This window comes from Ictidomys tridecemlineatus, chromosome 2 (genome assembly GCF_052094955.1).
Source record: "Ictidomys tridecemlineatus isolate mIctTri1 chromosome 2, mIctTri1.hap1, whole genome shotgun sequence".
NCBI lineage: Eukaryota > Metazoa > Chordata > Mammalia > Rodentia > Sciuridae > Ictidomys > Ictidomys tridecemlineatus.
Window position 1 is genome coordinate 213,431,548 of NC_135478.1, and position 6,740 is coordinate 213,438,287.

The window sequence follows — 6,740 nt, forward strand, 5'->3', positions numbered from 1 at the left end:
TAAAAATTTCTCTCTCTCTCTCTCTCTCTCTCTAAAAAAAAAAAGAAAGAAAGAAAGAAAAAAGAAAAAAAATCCTTCTAGATTCAGGTCTATTTACTTCCAAACTATGCTGTTTTTCTTCTAGTATTAAGCCAGGGTTACTCTATGACTGAGCCACATCCTCAGCTTGCCACCCCCTTCTTTTTGTTTTTCTGAGACAGATTCTCCTTAAGTTGCTCAGACTGGTCTCAAACTTGAGGTCCTCCTGCCTCAGTCTTCCAAGTTGCTGGGATTACAGGTGTACACCATTGTGCCAGCCAAATGTCAAATCATTTTTAAGAAACAAAGTTTTTTGTTGTTATTGTTGCTTTTATTCATTGTCTATTTTGTTTTGTGTGAGTGTGGTGCTGGGAATTGAATCCAGGACCTTGCACATGCTAAGGTGAGTGCTCTACCACTGAACCATATCCTCAGCCTCTCCAGAGTTCTTATTTTCATGGTATGAGCTTTTGTAGAACAAATCAAATAAGTGATAGACCATACAAAAGATCATAACAGAAATTTCTGTTAAAATATATATAATTTTAAATATATGTGTGTGTGTGTGTGTGTGTGTGTATATATATATATATGTATATATATATATATAAAATTTTGTTCAAATACTTTTGCTAGTGTACTTGGGATCTTAGTGATTTCATCAAAATAATGCTGAAGGTTTGGAAATTAATACTTTTAGACTCACATCTATGGGAATCAGTTCTTCAGTTCCTTTCCAAAGATTTAGACAGTCATTTCCATCTGAAACATTCATGGACACTTGATAAATAGCAGAGCAAGTGAGACAGAAATGTGTGGCACTTCACTCAGCCAAGTTGCAATTGTGATGTTTATCAGTTTTCCAGTGGGGGTGATCACTGAAAAATAACCAGCCTGAGCCAAAACAGAAGCCATCAAGAGGCCACTAGGAAAACAAATTGACCATAATGGCTTAAGGAATAGCAATTTTCAGAATAATGGTGCAGATGATATGGTGCTCTCAGGTTATTTCTGCATATTGATGCAGTTGATTTTGCCTACCTCTCTCCTTCAGCTAGAAAAGCTACTTCCTCTTTTATTTCTCCTTTCATAAGATAGGTAAAAATTTTAGAGCACTATAATTTGCAGGGGGTGGTGCTAGAGACTGAACCCAGGGCTACATGCATGCTAGGCAAGCACTCTACTACTACTACTGAATGTCACCCCTAGTACCTAAAGCATTATATTTTTTGTACATCTTTTTCTTGAATCAGTGGCATACCATATATTGCACATGCTAGGCAAGTATTATAACACTGAGCGACATCCCCAGCCCCCTGCAAAATTCTTTTTATTGTGGGGGTACCGAGGATTGAACTCAGGTGTACTCAACCACTGAACCACATCTCCAACCCTATTTTGTATTTTATTTAGCCATAAGGTCTCACTGAGTTGCTTAGTGCCTTGCCTTTTGCTGAGGCTGGCTTTGAACTCTTGATCCTCCTGCCTCAGCCTCCCGAACCACTGGGATTACAGGCATGTGCCACTGTGCCCAACCGCTGCAAAGTTCTAAAATTAATGGTATGAGGTTTTTTTGGGGGGAGAGGTACCAGGGGTTGAACTCAGGGCACTGGACCCCTGAGCCACATCCCCAGCCCTTTTTTGTGTGTGTATTTTATTGAGAGACAGGGTCTCACTGAGTTGCTTAGTGCCTCGCTTTTGCTTAGACTGGCTTTGAACACAATCCTCCTGCCTCAGCCTCCTGAACCACTGGGATTACAGATGGGCAGCATTGTGCCCGGCTCATGGTATGAGCTTTTATAGAGGAAATCAAGTAAGTGTAAAATGTCCTAGCAGAAATTTCTGTTGAAATATTGAAAATATACCTGGGTGTGTTCGTACACACCTGTAATTCCAGTAACTTGGGAGGCTAAGGCAGGAGGATCACAAGTTCATGGCCAGCCTCAGCAATTTAGTGAGGCCCTAAGCAAGACCTTGTCTCAAAATAAAGAATTGAAAGATCTGGGGATATGGCTCAGTGGTAGAGTGCCCCTGGGTTCAATCCCTGCTACAAAAACAACAACAACAACAACAATGAGGGATGCCTCTTTGACATATGTATATATTTATATGTGTGTGTGTGTGCATGTCTGTATATTTATATATATTTTAATATATTTTAAGAGGCTTAAAGAATGCCTCTTTGGAAATGTGTAAGTAAATTCTAGCAGATGGAGTTATTGCATCATGCATAGAACAGCATGCTTTATAATGTATTTTGACTCTTCTAGAAAGAATACTGAACTTGCAGTCAGTTTTATGTCTAGCTGTACCACTTTCTGGGTAATCTTAGGCACACCACTTGACTTTTCTACACTTTTCTCGTTTGTAAAATGGGAAAATAATAGCTTCTCATTTACTAAGTTGTTATGAGGAAAAATTAGATGATACATGGAGGAAGGAGGACTTTTTAACCTGTAAAACTCCATTCAGTTAGAAATTTGACCACTTGCATTTGACTGTAATAGCTGATTCAATTTTCTATGTAATGAACCATTTCTATGAGCCATTCATATTGCCCAGTAAATCCTTAGTCACCTGTCCCCAAATTTTGGCCATTTACCTTAATTCCAGATCAATCTAGAAAGTCTAACTAGGGCTTAAATTGCCAGAAGGGGTAGTATTGTAGGTGTGGGAAAACTGAAGTTCTTTTCTTCCTTTTCACCCTATTTTATTGCTCTACTCTGCCCTTTCTTCCTGTAGAAATCCCTCTGTCCACCCACTCAAATGAAGAGGGAAGAGGAGTTTCCTTCCCTATATCTTATCTGCCCTTCTTTCCAGGGCACTTTATGTACAGTCATGTACCCTGTGCATCCTGGTGAACTGTGGCCATGTGCTGATGTACCTGTTACTACTGGACTTCTTTTTTAAAATCAGTTTTTCATGATGGATTCTCAATTAATGCTTGTTGGATTAAATTTTATGTGAATAAACTATAATGCAATTGAAGCTATTCAGAGCTCAGAGCACCTTTCACACACTCTGATCAAGTGATTTATTCAAGGAGACTCTCAAGGGGGTTAAAAATAGAGATCTGGATACCAAAAAAAATGTTTAATGATGAAGATAATGTCCATGGTGTACATGTGAAACACAGAAACAATCTATATATATAATATTAATAATTTATACTAATACCCATTGTTAAGAGAATTTTGAAGGGGCAAAACAGCACTGACTACAGGTTAGAGTCATACAATTTGTATGGGAAAAATGCAACATACTAACAATTGCACAATACTACCAGGGAAATGTCTGGGTATTTTTGCACCTTTGGAAGAGGTGTATTTCTGTCTGAAATATGTTTTCTTCTCTTCCCCCCTATCTTTAATCTTAGTCACAGCTTAACTCTGTAGCACATAAGAAATAAGCAAAATTTATAGAATATTTTCCCTAAATCATGATCCCTTGAAATAATGACCTGATGATTCTTTCTCCTACCAGTAATTCTGAAGTCAACATTGCATATAAATATTGCAACTGAATGTCCACAGTTTTGATTTCAAGTTTTATTTCTCGGTATTAGACTTTATCCCATTTTTGGTTCATTTTTGTGGAGGCCTTATAATAATGAGTTTATGTTAGACAACTATTGTATCCTATTACTTTTTTTTTTTTTTTAGTTTTTGGTGGACACAACATCTTTATTTTATTTGTATGTGGTACTGAGGATCGAACCCAGTGACCCACGCATGCCGGGTGAGCACGCTACCGCTTGAGCCACATCCCCAGCCTTCCTATTACTTTTAATGTATTTTGCTTTATTTATGTTTTTAAATATAGAGTAGGAGGAATGTTTGTATTTTAGTAAGTTCAAAACTTCACCAGCAATGAAAAATGCAAATTGAAATGATACTGTTTTTACTTAAAAAAAAACACTTTCAATAACATCTATATAAAAATTTTAGTATTTGATGCTGGTAAAGTTCAGAGAATCAGTATATTCTCTGGCAGAAATTAAATTGAAAGTCTTTAAAGCAATTTTGCAATATACATGGACAGTATTAAAAAGTTCCCTCATACTAAACTAATAGTACTGCTTTTAGGAAACCCATCTAAAGAATGTAGACAAAGATTTATACATAAGCATGTTTATCAAGTTGTTGATAACAAAAAATTAGAAAAATATAAACATTTCAGTATTAAGAGATAAGTTACATTTATTTAGGACTGTGTATCTGTCCATGTGCTAGAATAATATGTTGGCTTTGAATTCTCAGCATGTAAATGTTCTTTGATGAAACTGACTGAAAATGGTGATTTAAAGAATATTTAAAGGCTGGGGTTGTGGCTCAGTGGCGGAGTGCTTGCCTTGCATATGTGAAGCACTGGGTTCCATATTCAGCACCACATAAAAATAAATAAACAAAATAAAGATATTGTGTCTATCTATAACTAAAAGACAAATTAAAAAATATTTAGCCAGGCATAGTGGCACATGCCTGTAATCCCAGCAACTGGGAAGTCTGAGGCAGGAGGATCGAAAGTGCAAAGCCAGCCTCAGCAATTTTGTGAGGCCCTACGCAACTTAGAAAGACTGTCTCTGGGGCTGGGGATGTAGCTCAAGTAGTAGCGCGCACACCTAGCATGCTTGAGGCACTGGGTTCGATTCTCAGCACCACATAAAAATAAAATAAAGATATTGTGTCCACCTAAAAAATAAAAAAGACTCTGTCTCAATATAAAAAACAAAAAGGATGGGGTATATAATATTAATAATTTATATTAATACCCATGTGTCCAAAGGGTTAAATCAAGTTTTCTATTAGATTGTGGCTAGTTTTGCTTTTTATTCTTTGCCCTATTTTGTGCTTTTTAAGTGCCCTATAATGAGCATGTGCTACTGTTAAAATCATTTTAAAATATTGGGGCCAGGGATGTAGCTCAGTTGTAGAGTGATCACCTAGCATGCATGAGGTCCTGGGTTAATCCCTTGAACCACAAAATAATAAAATTGAATAAAATAGAAGTCAGATGGAGTAAGAAAAGAAGTCAAGAGCCAATTGCCAAAAGAATTCTTATTAGAAAAGAGTAAGATAGACAACCACTATGCAGACCTACCAGTGAGAGTTTCTGCTTGGCAAAAGAATAATTTTTCTTCCTTTCTCTCTTTTCTTTTTTCTTATTTTTGTAGTGCTAGAGGCCAAATGCAAGGCTTTGCACATGCTAGGCAAGTGCTGAACCTCTGAGTTAGAACCCTAACCCCCAGAGAGTTATTTAATAGGTGCTGAGAATTCAAAACTTAGTAATGCAAGATCATGGAAGAATTTGTTTGATCTTAAAAAAAACTGAAAACTCTTCTATAAAGGTAGATGATCAGAGAAGGTAGAACCAAGAATTTGGGGCTTGAGATGTAGCTGGAGTGGTAGAAAGCTGCCTAGTGCATGTGAGGCCCTGTTTTTTTTATCCCAGAACCACTCCACTGTGCTAAAAAAAAAAAAAGTTTGTGGAGGTTGCTAAAGAGAACTGATAGCTAAGTAGTCATACAGCAAGGCAGAATAGTACCTCCTGTGAAGGTCAGTCATTCATCCAGATGTGTCAGCATTCAACCACTTAGGCACATGAGGATGAAAATTAACTATTAATCCTTTTATTTCTAATTTATTTACCCAAGATATTTATTAAGCACTTCCTCATGCTAGGTACTGTACAAAGCCCAGGGTGATTGGTGAATGTATACCAGGAACACATTTATAATTGAACACATTGGTTGATTACTCATTGCTGTTAAGTAGAATACACACAATAGGGAACTGTAGGAAGTCTTAGTAAGAAGGTATAAGAAAGGAATTAAAAGATTTGGGATTTGGTTTAATAATTCTGTGTAGGGTCCAAGGAAGCAGAGGTTCAATCTGGATTAGTTGCTTTCTAGAAATGGGAGGTAGATCTAGGGTTGGGGTTTTCTAATATGCCTTAACTATAGGGTGGGCAGATTAGAGGCTAAAGCTTTATAGTAGTTCACCCTTATCATGGGGGATATATTTCAAGACCCACAGTATATGCTTGAAACTAAAACCTATATAAACTATGCTTTTTCCTTTATATACATATCTATGGTAAGGTTTAATTTATAAATTAGGCTATTAAGAGATAAACAGTAACTAATGATAAAATAGAACAATTATAACAATCAGAACATGTTTTCTGTTTATGTCTTCCACCCACAAATTTAATGCCTTTTCCATATTAACTAAGCACTTATAATACACACTGTGGCTATAACTTTTGCAATTTGAAGTGTAAGAGCAAAACTAGCATGAATTATTTTTCGTTCCTCACAATTTCACCAATGGATTTGATCTCACTGAAAAACTTAGCTGCCTCTGAATATGCCTTTTTTCTTTCCTTATTAAGTCCAGAACTTTCACCTTTTCAGTTCAAGAAAGCACTTTAAAGCTTCTCTTTGGCATATGTGAATTACCAGCATTATGATTCCTGCACTTCAGGGCCATTATTAAGTAAAACATAAGCACTGCCTTGCCTTATATTATAATGGATCTTATAATCTCAAAGCTACTAAGTGACTAATGGAAGAGTAACAAAAGAGTAGCATATACTGCCTGGATACTCTGAATAACAGTATGATTCATGATACTCAGATGCAGCAGGACTACATGTGATTTTTATCACACTACTCAGAATGGCACAGAATTTAAAACATAAATTGTTTCTGAATTTTTTAT